The following is a 26,039-nucleotide window of genomic DNA, read 5'->3' on the forward strand; positions in this document are numbered from 1 at the left end:
TCTTTGATGATTTTATTTACCCTAGAGTTTGTTTTGGTGAAATTTATACCAGATACCTAAAAAAAAAAAAAACTACATTTTTTATTTGGTATGTGTGTGTACAGGCACACGTGTGCATGTATGTGTATGTTCGCTGTAGCATATAAGTGAAGGTCAGAGGACAACTTGTGGATTTGATTCTCTTCTTCCACTTTTAAGTGTGGTATGAGGATCAAGCATGAGTTTGTCAGTCTTAGTAGCAAACACTCTTACTTACATGTACCTTGAGCTAACTTTTGATAAAGCGTTAGGATATTGCAAATTTATCTATCTCTCTATTTAACATATCTGTTTTATAACTAAAGTCAACTGTTTTTAGACAACCAAATCATGTTTGTTTTTTTGTTTTTTGTCAAGATACTCTAAACAAATTTAGTAAAATAGCAGCCTTAGATAATTTGCACTGTTATGGATTCTTATATGTTGATACAAATGTAAGCTTTTTTTATATTCCTGTTTAAGATAATTTGTGTATTGATACAAATATAGAACTATATTTGTTATAATGTATATATATTTCTACTCTTATTTGAAATATTTGTATATTGATACAAATGTAAATTTATATCTGTCATACTTTATGTTTGTTCTACTTCTGTTTAGGATATTCTGTATATTGATATATATTTAAGATTATTGTCATATTATATATTGCACTATATATTCCTACCTCTGTTATAAATATTTTGTGTATTGTCACAAATTTGAAGTCATTGTTCTTTACCATACATTTGCTTATAGACTGTTTACCTTGTTTACATGAAGCCTTAGTTCTTATGTTATTTTGGTAGATAAGACTTAGAGATTTATAGTCGCCTATGCCTGTCATCTCTATAGTTATGTTAGTTAGGCTATCCAGATTTACAGATACATAGGTCAGATAGACATGTAATCTTCAAACACTTCATAGACCTAGACAATACAGTATTTAAATAACTTAGAATTCTGTTCACTTGAGACACAATTGCTCCTGGCAGCACCAATTTGATCCCAAGATAATGTTGGGCTGCTAAGACATTTCCATTTGGAAGTTTGTCTTCTTGGCACAAAATGGCCTACTGGAAGAAAAAAAAAAAAAGCAACACATACTGCAGACAGGGTAAGATGCTTCAGAACTGCTCTGATGCTGTCAGAACTGCCTGACATGTACGAATGCTGGACTATGATGTCACCCCTGTTCGTCTACTTTGCGATTTTGTGCATTCATACTCTCAGTACTTATTCTCTAGGTCTTTTAATGGACTAGCAGTATAGTTACATATATATTATAATATTGTTCAACTTTATCATTTTCTAAGAATATAATTCAAATTAAAAAAAAAAAAAAAAAAAAAAAAAAAAAAAAAAAAAAAAAAAAAAAAAAAAAAAAAAAAAAAAAAAAAAAAAAAAAAAAAAAAAAAAAAAAAAATGATTCAGTCATTAGACATAAGTATGATCACATACATATGATTGATATTATGAAATTATATATAATATTTATTTTAATATATATCTAGCATATTATTATTTTCTTTATTTATATCTTGTATTTATTTGCTCTTTTTTTTTTTTTTGCTTTTTTCTGCTTTTTCTCCCTTATCTACTTGAATTTAATTGGTCATTGGGAGACTCTTGGAATCTATACTCTCTTTAGAAAAATGATAAAGTTGAACAAACTGAAAATCAACTACATGCACACACACACACAGACACAACACACACCACACACGCACACATACTTATTTTTTATTTTTTTTTTTTTTTTTTCATAATACTCCTGGAGAGTTATGGTTAGATGACAATTTGTCTGTACCTGAAAATTAAGGACATATATGGAGATGTAATAAAAATGAATAAAAATGATATAACCAAACCAAAAATTTAAAAAATAGAACAAAGGATAACCTCACAACATCAAGTAAGAATTCAGTGATAAAAGTGCAAAGTATAACCAACAAGCTATTTTTTATAGTTCATTGTGGTATTGAGAATTAGAGATAACCATTTCCAAGGCCACCCTTGGAAGCCCAGACTACTATGGCACTTTCCTTCCTAGTTGTCTGTGTGACGACTAAAGGAAAATATCTGTGCAGGAGAGAAAAAGTTAAAAAAAAAAGTAGCATTTTAGATACTTACTCTGTTCTTTGAGATAGGATCTGCCTATATAACCTAGGTTGTATGAAACTTTCTATCTTCCTGTTATAGCTTCTGACCTACTATGATTGCAGGCTCTGCCACCATGCCTGACTTCTGGTTTTCTCTACTCTTCATAAAATGTTTGTGCTCAAGTCAAATTAGTTCTGCACATGACTTCAATATACATCTGAGACAAATGGATTCATTTAGATGGGATACCAGGAAAAATTCTGGATATATTAGTAAGAAAGATATTTAATCAGCATAAAATAATGATATGCTGCAGATCAAAATAAATAATCATTTTTGAAATAATTGAAAGTAAGGAATAGGAGAAGCTTGGATGGTTCCTACACTGAGACTTGAGATAAATTCACTCCATTTTTGCCTCAGGAAATTCATGATTCATAATTCTTAGGTCAAAGAATTTGTCTGGTTGGGCTCACATTAAATTCATATCATTTCACTAATGAAGAAGATTACATCTGGATGGATAATTTCAAGCAAAATTCAAAATTGAAAGAGTAATTCTCTAATTGATAGTCACAAAAATAGGAAAACCAGAACAATTATAACACAATGCAATAATCACAACTCCATAACATTGTAATTATTTAATGCATAATCAGAGACATTTTTTTCTAGTCTTCAATTCATGCTCTTAGAGAATCTGAGACATACTTTGTTCATCATACACTCCATTTGTGAATATTATAGAGGAAATGTGGATATTTATGGTCAGTGATTCATAAAAACATAGTTCAAAACACTTATGAAAATACAAAATAAATTTAGAAATTTAATAAAATGTTGGAATTAAAAGGCAAGAAATAATAATAATTATTTAAAGTACATGTAATTATCCGAAAAATATCTTCGTCATTTTATTCAAATCTAAGTTCCAAATGTGCTGTGGGATGGTCTGTAGGTCAAATTACTCTGATTGGTCAATAAATAAAGCACTGATTGTCCAGTGGCTAGGCAGGAAGTATAGGCAGGACTAACAGAGAGGAGAAAAGAAAGAACAGGAAGGTATAAGGAGTCATTGCCAGCCACCATGACAAGCAGCATGTGAAGATGCCAGTAAGCCACGAGCCATATGGCAAGGTATAGATTTATGGAAATGGATTAATTTAAGCTATAAGAACAGTTAGCAAGAAGCCTGCCACAGCCATACAGTTTGTAAGCAATATAAGTCTCTGTGTTTACTTGGTTGGGTCTGAGTGGCTGTGGGACTGGTGGTGACAAAGATTTGTCCTGACTGTGGGCAAGGCAGGAAAACTCTAGTTACACAAATGGCTTTAAAAAGACTCACTAGCTTTTATATGGGAAAACGGGAAAACGGGAAAATGGAGTGTGTTCCTTTCATTCTGATGCTCAATGGGTTTCATAGATTGCAGTAAAATGTCCACCAGCACTCTAAAACCAAATTCAGTCTTCATATCTGATAAGGCTGAATAGAGACACTGGCCTCTTTAATTAAGCAAGAAACACTAATGTATCAAGGTTAACAGGAATGAAACTTGGACTGTGTATCTTATTTCTCAACATTTCTGCAGAGACCATTGCTTTGAAACTGTGAGGTGAAAACCCAAAAATTGTAGCTGAGAGTGTGGTACATATCTGTCACTCTAGCAATTGAGAGACTGGGGCAATCAGGCCATGAGTTTGAAGATATCCAGGATTTCACAGTGGAACACTCTCTTGAAAGTGTCAGGCATCCTGAAAGATGTTAATAAAAATACATTCTTTCTAAGAAATAAATATCAAAACTTTTTTTTACAGTAGACTACCCATATGATAAGACTCATTTTCTTTCATTAAGCACCCTGTCATTTTGTTCTTGCATGATTAAACATCTTATGAGACTGACAGAATATTATTTTTTCTTGCAATATTTTTCTCATTTATTAATTATTCATGTATTTTTTAGTTATTATATTTCATATTTTTTAAGTTTAAAAGTTACAATTGCCAACAAAAATATATATTTCCTATCAAAAACCATTCTGGAGAAAATAGGAATTATGAGATCATGAACATTCTATAATATTTCCCATCTCTAAATCTAACATAATATCCAAAGTTTAAAAGTGGCAATTTTTATCCTTAGTGAAATCAAGGATAGCATTCTATCAACATGTATATTTAGGGTACTGTGTTAATAAAGCATTCCCAGGAAATTTTGAAATAAATTGTGGCATTATAATTGTTATAATTGCAGCAAGAAAATCTTTGTATCTTATCATTTACAGAGACAGAAATAGAATTCTCATGTATGATAAAGATCTTTCACTTTGTAGCCTAATTAAAACAACATATTCAACAAGTATCAACTTTTTGAAATTCCTACATCTACATTAAAAGACAGAAATATAATGAACTTGAGCTGAAAAGCAATAATTAGTGAATTATGAGGCATGGTTGATTTTGTTGAATGTGCTAATTTCCTGTGATTGCTACAATACAATGACAGCATCAAATGGCTTTTAAAATGTAATGAATGGCTGTACAGTTCCGAAACTCAGATGTCTAAAATCAAGGTGATGCCACCTCTGTGTTCCCTTTAAAAACTGAAAGACCAGCCAGGCGGTGGTGGCGCACACCTTTAATTCCAGCACTCGGGAGGCAGAGCCAGGTGGATCTCTGTGAGTTCGAGGCCAGCCTGGGCTACCAAGTGAGCTCCAGGAAAGGTGCAAAGCTACACAGAGAAACCCCGTCTCGAAAAACCAAAAAAAAAAAAAAAAAAAAAAAAACCTGAAAGACCAACCTCTATTGTCTCCTCCTATTTCCTAATGGCTTGTCTGAAATTCTTTTTCTTGGTATTTCTTGGTAGTTTTTGCTTTCACTATAGCACTTCAAACTCTGAGCACTTTCTCTGTGTGTATTAAAGATGGAATGAAATTTGCTTAGATGCACACACACACACACACACACACAGACACACACACTAATCTTCTCTGATGTGAATTTAAAGTCTGTTCGTGTTTAAGGATATCAGAAAATAACTGTATTTATTTAGGTATGTCTTTTATGAGCTACCAAATATTAAATCAAAGGCAAAATCAAATGTTGTCTGAATTTTAGTGCAGTGGCTTAGCATCCTCACTGAAAACCCAGGCTGAAATCCGTGTGCTATCTTATTGTGAATTTGTAAGCTCAATGACAACCTGGCTTCAGCCATGTGATAAAAATCTCTCAGAGTTGAATCAAATTGAAACTCATTCCCTCCAAATATTGTATTTTGTACGCCATTGGGACTTGTCTCACATATTACTGCATAATGTTAACTTTTTCCAGCGACAATCTTTACATGCACTATATTACCTGTAACTGCATGTTTATATGTTTACCTACCTCATCAGGCTGTCATCTTTTAAAAATAAAACAGTATAAGCCCAGTGGCTGGAGGTAATAACTGGTAGATTACAGTACTCACCTTGTAATCATGAGGATCAGAGATTGGATCCCAGCAACCATGTAGCAAGCTGGACATCCCACAAACACCCATACCTTTAGATTATAGTAATCCAAAGTCCATCTCTATCTTCTGTGTGCCCATATACTCATACAGACACATACACCCTTACCTGTACACACACACACACACACACACACACACACACACACACACACACAAACAATCTTAAAATTTAAAACTGTGAATAATCTCAATATATTATTTTCTCAAGTGAGAAAATATAATTAAGAACGTCTGCTTCCTGGTACTTACTTAACATGGTAGGATTAGCCTCTGTAGCAAACACACCTTATGTGATGGACAGAAATAGTGCCTGATGATTAGTAAATAAGATGTGAAAATTCCTTCACATGACAGAACAATAAATAAGAGTAGAAAATTCTATTCTGCACATTTGAGGCATCAAAATGCAGTCGCTTGTCAGAGGTAAAATGAATTTGCATTCAATCTACCTTGTAATTTCCTGACAGAAGGGAGAGCTGGCCATCCTGTCATCTAGGAATCCCCTCATGCACTTTAGTCTGTCAGCTAAAGAAAAAAAAATCAATTGATTATGACAGATGAGCATGAAATCTATCACAGTCCTGACGGATCTAAGAGGGAGAGGGTTGATAAATGCTGAGAGATAAACTATGCCTTAGTTATTTGGTAAGCCAACCGTCTCTAAACTGCGTACTTTACTATAGTAAGCTTTAGAAAAGTTACTATTCCTCACTAATTGGCATACATTTTATTTTACTTTTGTCTTGAAATATCAAGACTTTCTCCTCTGCATAACAACACAGAAACACTGAATCAACTTTATGGGCTACCCTATTAAATAGTATGGATGTTCCAAGGTTTATCTCCACTTCATGAAAATCAACTTGGATGCAGTTGAAATGCTCAAATGTGAGGATGTGAAGAGAAGATACGAAACAGCTTAACTGTGACTATATTCAGTTTACAACATCCTATTTTTAAGATTTATTTATTATATATACAGTGTTCTGCCTGCATGCCAGTCGAGGACACCAGATCTCATTACAGGTGGTTGTGAGCCACCATGTGGTTGCCGGGAATTGAACTCAGGACCTTTGGAAGAACAGTCAGTGCTCTTAACCTCTGAGCCATCTCTCCAGCCCCACAACATCCTATTTTTAATATTAACCCTATAACAAACCTGTACTCATTATCACCGTAAAATTCTCAATTAAAACTCACAAGGAAACTACAGATATGTTACCATCCTAAATTACAAATCACATCATAATTTAGGATCATTATATCATACATGGAGAGGAAATGTAAGAGGAGGTGTTGTTTTTATACTTTTGCCAATATGTTCAATGAAGGACTCTAGCAGGTTCAAGCATGGCAAACACAGCATTGGGAGGTTTCACTCCTTTCCCTTCCATCTCCATTGCTAAACAGATTGTATTTTTTATTAAGAAAATGTTTTCATTCATTCTACACACCAATCAAAGTTTGCCCTCTTCCCTCCTCCTATCCCCCAGCCTCCCTCTTCTAACCCAACTACCACTCCCCCCACCCAACACACACAAGAAGGCAAGGCTTCCCATGGGGAGGCACATCCAGTAGAGGTAAGGCCAAGTCCCTCCCCATGACTCAAGGCTGTGTAAGGAGTCCATCATAGGTAGTGGGCTCCAAAAAGCCCACTCATGCACCAGGGATGGATTCTGATTCTACCACCAAGGGCCCCCCATGCAGATCAAGCTATACAAATGTCTCACCATGCAGAGGGCCTAGTCCAGTCCCATATAGGCTTCATAGCCATTGATCCAACTTTCATGAGTTTCAGCTAGTTTGGTTTGGTTGTCTCTGCAGGTTTCCCCATCATGATCTTGATGCGCTTGCTCATAGAATCCCCCTTCTCTCTTTTTGACTGGACTACTGGAGCTCTGCCTAGCATTTGTTTGTGGATCTCTGCATCTGCTTCCATCAGTCACTGGAGAAAAGTTCTGTGATGACAGAGTACTCACCAATCTGATTACTGGGGAAAGCCAGCTCAGTTCAGGCATATTCTCTACTAGATTGTATTCTTAAAGTCTGCCACCTATGTCTGTCCCCTTATTTGGCCACTTAGTTATGCCTAACTTCATCACTGAGGCTGAACTTCAGGGTCCAACTATCAAAGCATCAAGGTCCAGCAATCAAAATTCATTATTTTGACTAGCATTATTGATATACCCAATATGAATTTACCAACACACCCTAGCTCATTCTAATATAGATCCCTCCCTCTTTCCCCTCTTAAAATCAACACTTGCAAAACTATTTGCCGCTGTTTCTGCTGATTCAGATTCAGCTGCCTTGCCTCTTTGTGTAACTTAATAAAGGATCTGTTGGTGCTTAGTTTGTGCTTGGAAATTGCTGTTTGGATGTAATCTGTACCTAATTTGGGGTCCAGAGAGGAGCACCCCACAGTATGTTGGTCTCTTCATACATTATGCTAGACAGATGTTTTCAAAGTAAGCAATTTAGTAAAGAAACACATGTAGACAAGTGTCTCAGCTTTCAGTTTTGATCATCACTGGGGTAAAGATGGTGCAGAAATTGTTGGATTAATCAACCAATGACTGGCATAGCTGAAGATCCATACCCTGAGAAGGAACTCACCCTTGAGGGCCAGGATCCAGAGGAAGGATTCCCTAGGTACCTAGGTCAGAACCAAACACAAATAGGAAACAAGTCAATGAAATGATATTCTGCTATACTCATAGATTGATGCCTAGCCCAAGTGTCATCAGAGAGGCTTCACCCAGCAACTGATAGAAAAAGATACAAAAACCCACAGCCAAACATTAGTCAGATCTCTGAAAATCCTATGAAAGATGGGGAAGAAGGGTTGTAGAACCCAGTGGTGTCAAGGGCACCATAAGAAAACTCATAGAACCAACTAACCTGGGCTCACTGGAGCTCACAGAAACTGAACTGACAACCAGGGAGCCTGCATGGGACTGACCTACGCCCTCTGCATATATGTTATAGTTGTGAAACTTGGTCTTTCTGTGTGCGACTTCTAACAATGAGAGCAGGGGTTGTGTCTAACTGTGTTGCCTGCCTTTGGGACCCTTTCCTCCAACCAGATTGCCTCATCTGGCCTTAATAAAAGAGGAGATGCCTAGTCTCACTTCAATTTGATATACATAGCATGGATGGCTGATATTCATGGGAGGCCTGCCTGTATCTTAAGAGAAACAGTGGAGCAGGAGTAGATGAGGTGGAGGCAGAAGAGGAGAGGGAAGGGAATTTGTTTGAGACCTAAAAACAAATAAACAAAAAAGAATGCCTAAATTAAGGGACCATAAATGTAAAATAGGCATGATTAATTTGCTTAAAATGGAAAAATAAAGAACATGATTAAATAGGTAGAAAGTATAAGCAGAAAAATAAAAACTTAGAAAAAAGGTAAAAAGATACTGGACATATAAATGTACTGTAGAAAAAAGCAAAATGTATTATGGGCTCATTAGTAGAATTGACAAAGTTGAGGACAGACTCTCAGAGTTTGAGAACATATCACTAGAAATTTCCAAAGACAGAAAATGCAAAATGAAAATTAAATAAAAGAAATGGAATAACCTTGGGCTTTAGGAAGAAAGTAAATAATGTATAACATGAGTAGACACAGCGTAAGGGAAGAAAAGGTGATGAAAAGGAAGGAGAAAATAGAAAAAAGAATTGAAATGAGCAGAAAACGTGTAGTGAAATAAACTGGAAATTTCCCCAGGTAAATATCTGGTACAAAAACATAAATCTAGAAAGCCCAGAAAATGCCAAAATAGGATAAATATTTAGAAGTCAATAATTACTTTAAGGAGAATGGTATCTGGGGTGCACAGGTGTGTTATAATTGACAGTGATTGATTAGATGGAGGATTTAATAAAAAGTAAAATATAATCCATAATAGCAGAGCTACCAAATCTGTAATACCAAAACTTATGGACCTGCAAAGCATGTACATTACTATACATCGTCTACCACCAAATGAACACATTTATGATGTAGAAGTTTAAAATTATCAGCAATCAGCCAGGGGGTGGTGGCACAAGCCTTTAATCCCAGCGCTCAGGAGACAGAGCCAGGCGTATCTCTGTGAGTTCCAGCCCAGCCTGGTCTACAGAGCGAGCTGCAGGAAAGGCACAAAGCAACACAGAGAAACCCTGTCTTGGAAAAACAAAAAAAAAAAAAAAAAAATCAGCAATCATCTGGAATGAATTATTTATGGGTTACTTCACCTACTTCACCTAAGAACATCAAAATACACATTTTCATGTGAGCATACCAAATGGGTTATATTTTGTTTCTTAAAAACAGAAATATTTAAAGAACAGAAATAAAAAAAAATGTTCTCTCAGACAACAATGTAATTTAACTAAAGATCATTAGGACTGATGGAAGAAACAAAATTATTTGGAGACACAATTAAGGGTTAAGTCTAAAGATTATAATGTATATTTAAATTAAATAAAAGGATCTCTTTATGAGATAGCAAAGCTTAAAGGGAACTTTATCATCTTTCGTGCACATATTAAAATTACAGAAATACAAAAATCAGCAATCATTTCTGAAATTAGAACAAGATTAAAGTAAATTTTTAAAAAGAGTACCACAAAGGAATGGGCAACCTCGCATCTAAAATAATACGTTGCAGATAAAGTGGACCAATTCTCTGAAAGACCTATTGCTAAAACTTCATACATGAATGAGTAGGCAATTTGAGTAGGATTCCAGCTACTGAAAAAAATTAATTAAATTGTAAAATTGCTCAAACTGAAAAGAACCCAGATGGTTTAGGTGATAAATTCCATAAAATACATTAGTAACAAACTGTATGCATACTAAAATTTTTATTTGCATATGTTAATTGTAAAAATGTGTTTCATTATGGAATTTTATTCATGCATATAATACAGAGTGATGATATGCCTCACCTATATTAACTATTATCTATCCTATATTCCCTACCATTTATCTGTATCCACAAGTCTAAAAGGTAACCTTTTAATTTATTTTCCTTTAAAAAATAAATTATTATTATTGTGATCATGATTGCCATCATGGTGTGTGTGTGTGTGTGTGTGTGTGTGTGTGTGTGTGTGTGTGTGTGTTTATGTGTTGTGCATGTACAATGGTACACAAGTGATGGTCTGGGAACAATTTGTGTATTCATGTCTCTCTTCCATATTTACATCAGATCTGGGAATCAAACTCAAGCCACCAGACTTATGTAGGAAGCACCTTAACCCACTGAGCCATTTCTTCAGCCTTCTAATCCAAATCTTTTCTCTATTTCTTTAAATTCTTTTTTTTTTTTTTTTTTTTTTTTTTGGTTTTTTTTCGAGACAGGGGTTTCTCTGTGTAGCTTTGCGCCTTTCCTGAAGCTAACTTGGTAGCCCAGGCTGGCCTCGAACTCACAGAGATCCGCCTGGCTCTGCCTCCCGAGTGCTGGGATTAAAGGCGTGTGCCACCACTGCCTGGCTTATTTCTTTAAATTCTGCATATGAATGAAAATGGCTAATACTTGTCTTTGGGAGTGCTGTTGCATGCCTAGAATGCCATGATCTCCACTTCCATTTATTTTACTGAAAATGACATATTTAATTTGGTACATATAGTATATTTTTATCAGCTTACCTTTTGATGGGCATCAAACTAATTCCATAATTGACACAAATATTTAGGTATCTATATTGTATGTGCACACTGGTAATTTGGGGTATATATTCAAAATTGGAATCACTATTATATGAAAATTCTATTTTAAATTTCTAAATACTGCTTTGAAATAGTTCCAATAGTAGCTAGACTTGGTAGTTCCAATAGTAGCTAGCCATCAACAGTAGGCAATGATTCATTTTTTTTTTCTTACCAGCTTTTCTTAAGAAGTTTCTGGAGATGGAGCTAGAACAATGTCTCAGAAATTAAGAACACCTAGTGATATTCCAGGGGACTAGAATTCTGATCGCCAGCACTCATATATAGCCATTCACAAGGAACCTGCCATTCCAGTTTCAGGAGGATACAAGGCCTCTGGCCTCTGAGGAAACCTGCATTCAAAGTCTCTCTCTCTCTCTCTCTCTCTCTCTCTCTCTCTCTCTCTCTCTCTCTCTCTCTCTCTCTCTCTCTCTCTGATAAAAAGGGGGAAATTATTTAATGATAGCAATTCTGGTTGATATGAAATAGAATCTCAGCACAATTTTGTTTTGACAGAACATTTTCCTAACAGGTAAAAATGTTGAGTACTTTCCATGCATTCACTGAACTTATACTTCTTTTTTAAAAAATCTATTCAGTTCATCTCTTACTTATTACTTAGGTTATTTACACTTTTAGTATTAAAATTTTGTGATTTCGTTACAAAGAATTCCAATTCTGTGATGTATCTTCATTATTTTGCAAACCGTTTTACACTTTATACAATCCCACTTGTCAGTGTGTTTTAATGTTACCTAAGCAATTGGAATGTTTTTCAAATAGTGTCTGTCTGTGTGCTGAAGTTCTCTCTACAATTTCTTACTACAACTTAAATATGTGACCCTGGGATATTTTAAGAGCATAGGCCTCTTTGATTTGCTGTATTGGATTCTGAGGGAGGAAATTATTGAGAATTTGGTAGAACCTTATGTTCAAAGACATTATCAGTGGGGAAAAAAGGGGAAACTGGGCCAGCAAATAGAGTATTTTGAAGTACTTCTAGTGAAATTTTAACAGTATCAGTCAAGAAGGAAAAATAAATGGTCTGTAAAAGCCACATAACGCAAAAACACATTAAAATTGGCAATGCCTGGTAAAATGCAACCATTTTCAGAAACTTATGTCACTTTAGAATGAAAGGATAATTTCACAAAAGAAGAAGTAGACGTTTATTCAACCTTTAAATTTCAAGAAACAAAATTGTGTTCATTGATTTTGTCTCCATATTAGACTTTTCCAACAATTAATGTGCAGGCTCTCAGCATCCTCAGAGCGAAAAACAAAAACATAAACATGTGAAAATTACATCACTCCTAAGTCAAAAGTAATATTATCCTCTCAGAAGAAGCCCCGGTTTTCAGAGATTCACAAAACACTTTTCAAAAGGGCATTGATATCAACAAAATTGAGTTACTAAGTTTACTTTCCAAAAGTTTAAGTTACAAAACAGGAAAAGAAGAAAATATAAATAATGAAAGGGTTATGTATTATTCATTAATGATTTTTTTACAGTAGTGAAGGACAGTGACTCATGGAAGATTTTATATTTATTTAACCTTTTAAATATTAAAATTGTCTATGAATAAATGCAGTTTCATATGCAGTGTTTGGCAAGGATTTATGCCAGTAAACACATTTCTTGCTTTCTTTCATTATATCTTTTGGTATCTAATGAAAACTTTATTTCTGTGTCTATATGATGGTAAATTCCCATTCATTGATTCAAGCTATCTTGATTTGAATCAAGGTATATTAAAATTATGTTAGAGGAAAACAATTTATGTGAAGCTATAGCTATGATTTTGTTAAGATATTTTCAGCCCATAGAAGTGAATTATTTCTACTGTCCACAAATAGCATGATTTGAAAATACCCACACTACACAAATAATGATTAAATTCCTTAAATGATGTGAAATTGGGAAATTTAGAGTCCACAGCAATTTCTGTAATATTAAAAAAGTGACAAAGTTATCTATAATTTTTATTCCCTTTTTTGTCCAGAACACTTATTTTTTCAACACAGGGTTTCTCTGTGTAGCTTTGTGCCTTTCCTGGAACTCACTCTGTAGCCCAGGCGGGCCTTGAACTCACAGCGATCCACCTACCTCTGCCTCCCGAGTGCTGGGATTAAAGGTGGCACATCCCTTTATTCCATTTCTTAGATTAATTTATTTATTATTTGGTTTGTTCCTTTATTTCCTAGTCTTTGAACACTGCAATCTTACTAAACAATAGCTTCTTAAAAAACATTTTAAAATTGTGATTTATCAACAAATTAATGCATTTTGCTACATGCACATTTACTCTTCTTTTTTTCTTATTAATCACCAAATTGAGGTGTAAGTTATATACAGCAAAGCACACAAATTTTAAGTGTAGAGCTCAGTTGCTAACAAACTGGCACCATGTTACTAGATCAGTATGCTTTACTCCAAGAAAGAATACAGAACATTCTGAATGCTTTTGTCACTCCCGTGGACCCTGGATCTGCAGGATGTCCACATGCTTCCTGTGATAAGACTTTACATTTACTTATTTTAAGGTATTGTATTGGAATAGTGGAACATGTTACTTTCTGTGTCAGTTTCCTTATCAGTTACTTGTGTGAATAATCTGACATTTCATAAATCATAGCTTAATCATTTTTGCTGCATCATACTATATAGTATGAAATTCCCAGTATCTATTCTCCTTTGCTAATAATTTGTGATCTGTTCATATTTGATAATTTGAGCGAGAATTCATTAAAAAATAGTCTGTAAGTATCCATTTTTATTTTTTGAATGCCAATTCTTTCACTCTAATTCATCTAACTTAATTTTACATTTATAGAACATAAATATATAGCACAATATTCAAGGTTATCAGAAGGAAAACTTCAAAGCAGCCCTGGGCTCAACTTACACAGCATCCTTATGTTTACTGCCACCACCTGAGTGTAAACACAGGAATCTCGGTCATTTCGTTCACTTGTGTTTTCTTTTAAAAAATACACTTTTAAGTTTATTCTTTGAGGATTTTCTAAAAGTATACAGTATATTTTGATGAACTCTATCTCCTGGTACCTCCCATTCTGCTCCTCACAGACCTCTCCACAAGATCTTTTTCATAACTTTATGTACTATCTTGTTTGAACTACTGACTCTCGTTGGTGATGCTGGTATGTGCATGAGTGTAGGAGCATCCACTGGAATAGGAGTAATCTTCTTGGGCCATATACCTGAAAATAACCAACTCTACTCCTCCCTCTAGCTAGTGATTACCAAGAGGTCCTTAGTTAGGGAAAAGTCTTCATAAGGCCTCTTCCCCATCCATGCTGGAATTTTAACTTGCTTGATCTTACACAACTTTTATGCAGTTCACCACCAATGCTGTGAATTTTTTGATCGAAACCCTGTGGTGTCCATTACTGTTTCTCCCTGATCATCAGACCTTAGGCTCCCAAAGAGGCTTAGAGACAGGTAATGTTTATAGATGCTCATTTATGGCTAAGTACTCCACAGACACATATTCTCTATACTTTAACCAGCTATGAGTTTTGGCATTAACCACCATCTACTGCACAGAGGAACTTCTAGGATGAGATATGAAATATAAGCTAATCAATGGATACAGTAGATACACATGTTTGGGGTAGTTTGTTACTATGTCCATTTAGCAATATAAGAGGAGCAGATGCTCTTTTAGGAGTTATCATCTACTGAGCCCGGGCTCTTGTCCCAGTTAACAGAAGTAAGCATGAATTATATCCTGTGGAATGGGCCTTAAATTCAATCAGGAAGAGATTGATTACCCATGACATTCATGCCATGATTTCTTTTGAAAATTAAGAAATCAAATATACAAATTATTTTCATTGATTTAAAAAGCAAAAATTAACATATACAACTTTTGCCTTGCTATTAATATATTATATGTATTAATGTAATTTTGCAAAGATCTGGCTCAAAACTGTATGGTTCTGTAGTACTCCATAATGTGAATGCACCAAAATTGGTAAAAGCTATACAGGATGAACATTTTTTATCTGTTCCTAACATGCACTACTGCATAGTTACATTAATATACAAAGTAACTTAACTTATTTGGAATTTGGGGCCCATGACTTCTCAGGTTCATTTTTAGAAGGGGATCTGCTGAGTCTGAGGATGTTGGAATAAACTATTATACTATTACACATTCTCAATTTCCTGACAACTGACTTTTGGTACTTTTCCAATGTGCTCTAAGTATAGAGAATATTGGCTTTAATGCACTATTGCATTACATTTTCTATACATTTGTAGATTATTTTTGCTGTAAGAAAGAAATAGAGATGATGGGTGTCTTCTGTTTAGGATGCTGAAAGCATGAAAGAGTACTTACTCTAAAATGACAAACAGAAAAAGGCAAGATGATATATAAAGTAAACTTTTTTAGCCATCAGAAAATTGAAGTCAAAGGGCCATTTCTGCAATGAGGAAATGCCATTTCCATCAGACATGGAACACATTCTAACTTATCTGAGGATGAGTGGGAAGAAAGATATGTCCAACTTATTTCACACAATTCTAAAGACTTAACTTGCATTGTGGTGGTTAATTTTCATTGTCATTTGGAAAAGATTTATAATTGTCTTGGAGGCACATTCCTAAGCATGTATGTCTCTGAGGAATTTCTAGAAACATTTAGTTGAGAAGACCAATCATTGACATGTGTAGCACATTTCTATTGTTTCGGCTGTGAGAAGAAAGGAGAAAGCCAGTCTAGCATGATCATTCACCTCAGTCTGGTTTCTGAGATTAGACTCGGTGTGACCAGCCATCTCCCCATCCTGCCAACAGTTCTAGAGCTTCTCTTGTTTTTTAGCCTCAAACTGTAAGACCAATCACTTTGCAGTTCTTAAATTGCTATGATTAGGTGTTTAGTCACAGCAAAAAGAAAAGTTACAAATGCAGCTAGGGAGAATGTGTTGAAGATTGGGAGCCACAGGCAGAAGGGAACTTCTCAATATCCCCTTCATATGGTGATATTTTAATTGTACTGAAATGTGATTTTATTTGTATGTTAATAAATAAAGTTGCCTGGGGGTCAGAGCTAATAGCAAGCCATAGCAGAACTGGGCAGAGGTGGTGCACACCTTTAATCCCAGCTCTTAGGAGGCAGAGCTAGGCAGATCTCTGTGTGTTAAAGGATACAGCCAGCATGGAGGCACACACCTTTAATCTCAATACCAACCATAGAAGACCTGGAGGTCTATACAGACAGGCAGTGAATAGGAGGTCATGTGGTTGGGTTTACAACCAATGAGAAGGCAGAATAGAAAGTCTATAAAAAAAAAAGACAAACAGCCAGGAAGTAGGTCTCTTGCTGAAGAGGACAGTAGCAGCAGTGAAGGGTAAGGTTTTTAGCTCTTAGCTCTGATCTCTTGCGCTTTCATCTCTGCATTGGCTCTGTGTTTCTTATTTAACAAGCCCGTTTGTCTACACATTCTAGGTTCTTTCCCTGAAATTACACTGGCTTCTTTCAACGCATACAGACTGATAGACCAGAGTGCTTATTTCTCAGTGAGGGCTGGTTATGCATGAGTTGTGACAGGCTAATATACAGTCCCAGGGGGACGGCTCAGTAAAGTGCTTACTATTCAAGAATGAGGACCTTAGTTCAAGGAGGACCTCTGTTCAGTCCTCGGCACATACATAAAAAGTCTAGGTGCAGGAAGAGACATGTGTGATCCCAGTGTGGGAGAGGAGGAGTCAGAGAGATCCTGGGCTAGGTGATCAATCAGTCTAGCTAAATCTGCAAGTTCTAGGCTCAGGAAGAGACCTGCCTCGCAAAATAAGGTGAAGAGAAATTGAGGAAAAACACCCTATGTCAACAAACACAGTGAATCTTTGTCAATATCAAGTGATAGGTAAAAACCTCTTTCTAGTCTTAGAAGGGCAGAAATATCCCTGGGCCTAGTCATTGGCTTCCACTGACAGCTGGGCAATGGGAGCTATCATGAAAATTAAAATCCAAAATCCATATAACATCCATGATTAAGGACAAATCCTGTCTAATGTAATGTTGAGCCTGGCTATGGAAGGAATAGCACTGCTCGGCTTCCCACTGCTGGACTAGTAAATTCTAAGGAAAATGCAACAGGAAGTGGGTGCTTCCACAGAGACAATGTGAAAGACATTCTGTGAATGGTTATCACACTAGAAAAATCATACATGCCATTTAGAGCAGGAACAATGTAAAAACTGTAGAGCAAAGCAACACCTTTTCTGAGCAAAGGGAGTGCTAGAGAAAGGAAACACGTGTGTTCTACATATTTACTGGGTTCTGCTGCAGCTCTTTAATATATCAAAGGGAATTACATCTTGGAGCGAGTGTCCTCTTAAAACAAAAGACAGGTATAAATATTGCATTAGGCAGTACATTGACCACTGACACAGAAAGTCCAACTTAGATCATCAATTCTAGGGAATATAAGCCTATTATGTTTTGTGCATACTGTGTCTCCAATGCTTATCACAAATGAAGTTAATGGAAAGAACTCAGTTCTTGAAGTATTAATGAATACCAGTGCTGTCCTAGTTCAGTTCCTATTGCCGTGATAAATATCATGACTAAAGAAATTTGTCGAGATAAGCTTTGTCCCCATCACAGTCTATCACAGAGGGACATCAGGACAGGATGCAAGCAGGGATCTACAAGTAGAAACTGAAGCAGAGGCAATGGAGGAACACTGCTTATTGTCTTGCTCTCCAGGCTTATGCTGCCTTTCATATGCTTCACAGGACTACTTGACCACTGGTGGCAGTGCCCACAGTGTGTGGGGAACTTTCCACATCAATCACCAATCAATAAACTGCTCCACAGATTTGCCTACAGACCAGTCTGATGGAGACAATTTCTCAGTTGAGGTTCTCTCTTCCCAGGTGATTACACCTTGTGGCAATTTTACAAAAAAAAAAAAAAAAAAAAAAAGAGCAAAAGCATACCAGCACAAATTCCTAATAGCTTAGGGATAAAATGGTGGTCTTCTGCCTGTTTAAAGATAAGCTGGGTTCAAATTTTCACCTGCATTCTCTTTGTAGGTTTCATTTGCTTCTTTGCATTTTCACTGATTTATGTCCAGACTGCTGAGCTCAGATGTTTTTAAAGGACAGAAGAGGAAATTTGTTATTCACTTATATTATACCTTGACATTTTTAACCTGTAGAAGTTATTAGCATGCTTACGAGGTATGTTGTTGCCATGAAGACTATATTTTGAAGCATACAGTACATGTGAATTATATTGCCTCTACTAAAAGCATGAGCATCAGCAGCAGGCTGGGAAGAAGTGCATCACACTAGTAGCTTTAAAAGATATGAGGACTTTTATGGTGGGTAAAGGGTTTTTGAAAATCACCTTCTCCAGTGAACTACAAAAGCAGGAGAGATGGGCATTATAAATATCTCCAGAGCTAGAGAGAACTCAAACAGCAAGTAAATTCTCAGAAAGACTGAAGAGAGGCAGTTCCTTTGATTCCATCTTAATACTAACAAGGAACACCGATAACAATCACAAAGATGTCTTAAAACACGAGAGGTGTGGACCCAATGGGACATCTCTACTAGTGTGGGCAAGTCAATCATGCCTCCAAAATGTGTTCCTGTCTCTTTCATACTGAAATCTATACTACCATGTAAGGAGAAATGACTGTCTGATATTCAGGCAGAAGTGAGGTGGTTGAGGTCCAATTTAGAACTCAAGCACTGAGAAAAGATCACACTCAGACATATAGTCAATGAAGCCTTCACACATCGTGTTGGGAGATTAAATAAACAATCCAAGTTTACCTAGCTCAGCAATTTCTCCTATAGGATGTGATAGGACAGCATGTATTTCAGAACACTTCAGTCTTTGTCTATTTTATGCTGTTGTAACAGTATAACCTCAGATTATAATACGTGGGGAATACAAATTTATTCTGGAGCTGAGAGGTTTGGGAAACAGAATTCTTAGATCGAGGTGCCAGTGTCTAACAGGGGCTTTCTTCTTGCCTCTTTGCATGGCAAAGACAGAGGGCAAAAAAAAAAAAAAAAAAAAGAATTAACCCTTATGCCCAAAGAGAGATGTGGAAGACACATAGCTCATGGCTGCCAAGCCTTTTGGGGGTGGTGTTATTCTGACTGTGAAAGTAAAGCCCGTGTGATTCAAATATTTCCCCAAAGGGCTAATCCTCTAAACATACCCTCCACCCCCACCCCCACCCCACTCTTTCCTTCTTTTCTTCCCTGGTTCCTTCCTCCTCCAATTTGTTTCTGTTTTGTTTCTGTTGTTGAAACAGAGTCTCTGCAGAGCAGTCTAGCCTTGAGTTCATGGCAGCCCTCCTTCATCAGGCTCTCCTGAGCTTAGATTGCAGGAATGATTCACCATACCTAATTAAGGATATAAGCCAGAAGTAGAATTCCAACCCATATTGAGACAGGAAACCACCAAAGCAGAAAATAAAAGCTTGATTCTAGTGATTAATTACACTGGGCCCTTTTGCCACCTTTAAGTTTCCATCAACTGAAAATTTGAAATATTTTGTTCCTGAGACCAGAAAGCTCACAATTATGGGTTCATGTGAATAGACAACTCTTCAGGAAAATAAGTAATAAACCCTAAAATTACCATCAAGGGCATTGTTGAAGCCAATGAGTTCTGGAGATGTCTTTAAAGGGGTTGGTTATTATTATTATTTTACATAAAGGAAGAAAAGAATTATGCACTAAGTTTGTGTCTGCTACAGAAACATCTAAATTTTAACAGTTACCACAACGTAATTTTATCATATTGTAGCCCTGGAGGTTTTGATTCAGAAGTATCACAGTTTATTTGAGGGTGTCAGAACCTTTTGCCAGGAACTAGGGTGACACAAACTCTATTGTCACTAAAGATTCCCTAAGCCAGTGACTTTCAGGGTCTTGTTTGGTTAATTCAATTTATGGAGCACAGAGGGAGAGTTTTTGAGGGAAATGTAGTATCTATTCAAAGGTGGAAGCTTAAGAAGGAGAGAGAGCTATGACAAAGGTTATAACTGGTAGCTATAGAAGCTATGCTTACGTATTTGTCCAGAAAAGAGCTATGTGATAAATGAATATTGTAGTTCATCAACATCATTCTTCTTTTTTAATTGATAAAATTGCATTAAAATATTTCAAAAAAGCTTCGTTCACATATTTGAATTCAATTAATCTTGTTTAGGGACTGTAAAATTAGAATGTTTAAGTACTACAGATTAATATTTAAAATAATTATGAAAGAGAAATACAGCAGAAAGTAAAGGACGAGAGAAAAACACACAGAGAGAAAGAAAGTAGGAAAGAGGAGAAGACAGGAAAAGGAAGAAAGAGAGAGAAACAGAAGGAGAGAGAGAGAAATAAAGAAAAAGACAAAGAAATAACCATTATGTTAGAAGAGCTGAATCCATATCACAGAAATATAAGTATGATGGTACAGAATACTGAAATACTTTGAAACCTATCATTTTAGTAGCACATATTAATTATACATGATAAAAATTTCACTCTGACTTTTTCATAGACATACATAATATGTATATTATAATGCACTCTGATAAGAAAACTAATTGAAGTTTGACAAAAAATGTGGGTGAATTCAGCATTAGAATTGCTTAAGAAAGGACTCAGTACTTCTTTAAAAGTTCTGTTTACATCCATTTGCCTGCAAACCTCATGATGTCTTGGTTTTTCTTTGCTGAGTTGTACTCCATTGTGTATATGTACCACATTTTATTTATTCATTCTTCAGTTGAAGGACATCTAGGTTGTCTCCAGGTTCTGGCTATTACAAACAATGCTGCTATGAACATAGCTGAGCATGTGCCCTGTCATGAGGTTTGCAGGCAAATGGATGATCTAGAAAAAAATCATCCTGAGTGAGGTAAGCCAGACTCAGAAAGACAAACATGGTATGTACTCACTCAGAGGTAGATGCTAGATGCAAAGCAAAGGATGACTAGACTTCTACTCACAACTCCAGGGAGGCTACCTAGTAAAGAGGCCCCTTAGAAAGACACAAGGATCGTCCAATGACAGAGAAATGGATGAGATCTACATGAGCAAACTGGACATGATGGGGGGGTAATGAAGGGCGAGGGTCGGGAGAAAGAGAGTTTAGGGGAGCGAGAGATCCCAGCTGAATCAAGAACAGAGAGGGAGAACATGGAAAGAGATATCATGATAAATGAAGACCCCATAGGAATAGGAAGAGGTAAAGTGCTAGAGAGTCCCTAGAAATCCACAAAGATACCTCCACAATAGACTGCCAGCAATGGTCGAGAGAAAGCCAGGACTGACCTACTCTGGTGATGGGATGACCGAACACCCTGTCATGATAGAACTCTCATCCAATGACTGATGGAAGCTGATGCAGAGATCCATGGCTAGGCCCCAGGTGGAGCTCCAGGAATCCAATCAGCAAGAGAGAGGAGGGATTGTATGAGCAAGAGATGTTGAGACCATGATTGGAAAAAGCACAGGGACAAATAGCCAAACTAGTGGAAACACATGAACTGTGAACCAATGGCTGAGGAGCCCCCATGGAACTGGATCAGGTCCTCTGGATAAGTGAGACAGTTGATTAGCTTGAACTGTTTGGGAGGCCCCCAGGCAGTGGGACCTGGACCTGTCCTTAGTGCATGAGCTGGCTTTTTAGAGCCTGGGGCCTATGCTAGGACACTTTGCTCAGCCTAGGTGAAGGGAGGAGGGGACTAGACCTGCCTTGACTGAATCTCCCAGGCTGAGCTGAATCCCCAGGGGAGTCCTTGCCCTGGAGGAGGTGGGAATTGGGGGATAGATTGAGAGGAGGGAGGAGAAGGAGGAGGAAGGACAGGGGAATCCGTGGGTGATAGGTAAAATTAAATTAATTAAAAAATTTTTTAAGAGTTCTGTTTACGTATTTGAAAGACTGAAAAAGAGTCCTGTCAAAATATATGTATATATTTACAAAGACACATTAAAAATGCAACATTAAAATAACTTCTCATTTACAAAATATATATATCAGCTGACTTCATTTTATATTTTCTTAAGTAAATTACTATTAACTTAATGAACTTAGTGAGTTCATTGCATAGAAAACACAAGGGTGAGTTCTCAGTTTGTAAGATGCAAAAAAAGAGGAGCAAAATAGAATGTCATTGATTTGCTCACAGAGAAATTCATTGGTTTATAAACATCAAGTTGTAACCTTGTTTAATTTGGACTTTTTTCAATATTCAAAACAGGATCCTCAAAGCAACTTTTATGATGTATTTTTACATGATGGCTTATGATCATCCCTGTCAAGTTCTATTTGTTCATTTTGAGCAAAATTTTTCCTAGCTTAGTAATTTTATCTAGTTATATTTTTAGAACTGATATAATATATTCTAAAAACAAGGAAGAATTTACAGTTTTCATGTCTTAGACTTTTGTATATATTGTAGGCAAGAGGTTCAACATACACATATTTTTTAAATTTAAATATATATATTATATTAGTTTATTGTATATATATACAATATATATACAATATATAAATATATATATACAATATATAAATATATATATACAATATATAAATATATATATACAATAAACTAATGATTACAATTTTAGGTACTTCCTTTAATTATCTAATTTTATGGTTCATTTTCAAAATATGCTAAACAGGCATTCCACAAGGCCAGTGAACCAATCTTACCCTAACTCTGTAGCAGACCCCTGTTGAAGCCTCCCCTTCCTCTCTGCAATCACCTCTACAAGATCACACAGATCTCCTCCAACCTTCTTCCCCATTCATCCCTGTCCCCAATTCCATCAGGCATTCTCTGGGAATCTGTATGTCATTATGCTCATGAAGCATGTAGGCTAACTGCAGATCTTCACTTGTCTCTCCTCTCCTCCAAATCCAATCATACAGTCTCATCTCCAATTCTGTAGCAGACCACCTGCTTATGACCTTTCCTTTCCCTCAGACCCCATCTCCCATGGATCACACATATCTTGTCCTTCAACCTTCCTCCCTACTCATTCCGTTGTCCCAGCTCCCAACTCCAGCAGGTATTCATTGGCAACCTGCTGGTAAAGCTGACCCAAGGAGCTTGAAGGCCACAATAGCAAGTAGGACAGTTTCAGATACACACACACACTCCTTCCTCTTCTCCAGATCTAATCCCTTGGTCTCATATCCAGCTCTGTAACATACTACTTGCTCACATCCTCTTCTCATTCTCATTCCAAAAGGAATAAACAATCTTGGTGGTACACACCTTTCCTGCTTCCTGTGGACCCCATAAACTCCCCACCCCCATGTAGCTTATTACCATTTCTAAGTATCAGCTTCTAATACCTAGATATATTTTGTACCTGGAACTCCCAGTGGTCACACCTGCAAAATTCCATAAGCATTCCCTACCAGGCAATCACCATATTCTCCTTAGGAACCATAAAGGGAAATATAAACCAAGGAACCAAACACTCAACCAACAAAGATAAGACCAAATATCAGTACCTAGAATTGTAATCATCACAAACCTAAATGCCTAGATGCCAACATAGAAAAAAAAAAAAAAAAAAAAACAATAACTCAGGACAATATGTCTTCATAGGTTAAATGTAGAATGAGTGAATAGGGGAACACATGCAGGATCTCCATAGGAAGGGGAAATATATAGTTAAGGATAAATGGGGCATGATAACAGAATGGAAGGAACAAGCAGGAAGATGAAGAAAAATAGGGGGATGATGTAGGAAAGACAGCTAAAATTAAGGGTCATTTGAGTAGTATGGAAACATACTATATATATGAAGGAGATCTAATTGAAATCACCAAATATCATTGGAGAAAGAGCCCCAACTAGACATTTCTTGTTACCAAATGAAGCTTCCTGTACTGGGATTGGGGTACATCTAATTTAATTGTTGGTCAAAGGGTTCCCATGGGAATTCCCAAAAGATTGTTGCCAATACATAGGTTGCTCTCCACACACTGAAAGCAAGGGCCTTTTGCTTGCTGAAAACTACACCTACACAACTCATACGATCTGGAGAAGTCAAGATGGTATCTACATAATGTCTTCACTCCTACAAGCTAACATCTTTGGTACAGGAAGGTATTCTCCAAAGTACCAAAGGTGTAATGTAAAGACATACCCAACTTTAAACCCTTCAATCAACAATGCTGTCCTGCCTAGAAGACATGCTATAGCAATGGCAGCACAAAGCTCCTGGTAATAACCAGCCACTATCTGATTTGACTTAGGTCCATTCCATGAGATGGAACCCATACCCAACCCTGATTGAATGACTAAGAACCTGAGACTAGTTAGCCCAGGGACTGAGGGGGAAAACAAATACTAATGTTCTACTAAATAAATGTAGGAATAAAATGATCTCTAATCAAATTCTGCTAAACTCATGGATCAGTGCCTTGCTCTGGCATCATCAGAGATGTTTCCTCCTGCAGCAGATGGGAATGAATACAGAGACCCACTGCCAAACAATATGCAGAGTGAGAGACCTTGGGACACTCAGGCCTGAATAGGATTTCTTCATCAAATCCCTCCCCTAAAGGTTCCTAGAAACTTATTAAAGTGGATGAGAAAAAAATTAAGAGTCAGAGAGAATGGTGAACACTATGAAGGCAATGCCTTCTAAACATAATAGGACTGATATACATATAAACTCACTGAGAATCATGCACAATATACAGGGCCTGGACTGGTCTGTACCAGATAGAGTCCTAAAGCTCATAGGAAAAATTGATACAGGCTCTCATTCCTAACCCAAAAGTTATCACCAATTGTTGACCATTTGCAAATAAAAATTTACTTACTTCAAGGGAGTCTCACTGGGGAAGCAAACTACTCTCACAGGCAGGCTGCATGCTCATCACTTAATGGAAAACAGAATATAAATTCATGGGCATAATCTAATGTTCTTTGCCTTATAACGTATCAGGATTTTTCTTGTTTGTTTGTTTGATTGAATGTTTTCTTATAGGTCCTTTGCATGTACATCATGGCTTCTGGTTTGGTGTTTTTATAGGATTCCTGGGTGTGAAAATGAGTGTCTCTGCTCTATATGTGTTTCTCGTGCCTTCTCTTGGGCTCTTTTCTTTCTGTTTGTTTAACTTGTTCTCTTCCAATTTATTTGTTTTTGTTTTAGCATATTTTACTTTATTATTATTCCTTAGAGACAGAAAGAGGATGGATCTGGATAAAAAAGAAGGGTGGGGGAGAATTGGGAGGTTTAGGGGAAGGGGAAACATAGTCAGGATATACTGTATGAAAGAAATCTAATTTCAGTAAAAGATTAAAAAATAGAAAGTTGAAATAAAAAGAAATAAAATTCGCTATATATATATATATATATATATATATATATATATATATATGTACATAGATGTGTAAGACCCCATGTTTAATATTAGTCTTTTTTTCTTTTAAGATCATAAGTATATTTTGGGTGGAAGTCCTTGTGAGTTTACAAAAGCAAGGATTTTGAAAGGGTTACATCTTTAAAGTTTTTCTTTTTTTCTGATGTCCTCCAGAGAAATCTTTCTTTGGCACTACAAAACTATGCGGAGACATTCAGCACAGAAAGAATTGTTTCTCATTGCATCTTCGAGAATGACAACAGACGAGTTGATGTCAGGTGAGAACAAAGCACATACAAGAAAAATTGAACAATGT

This window comes from Peromyscus leucopus, chromosome 2, assembly GCF_004664715.2.
Source record: "Peromyscus leucopus breed LL Stock chromosome 2, UCI_PerLeu_2.1, whole genome shotgun sequence".
In the NCBI taxonomy this organism is placed as follows: Eukaryota; Metazoa; Chordata; class Mammalia; order Rodentia; family Cricetidae; genus Peromyscus; species Peromyscus leucopus.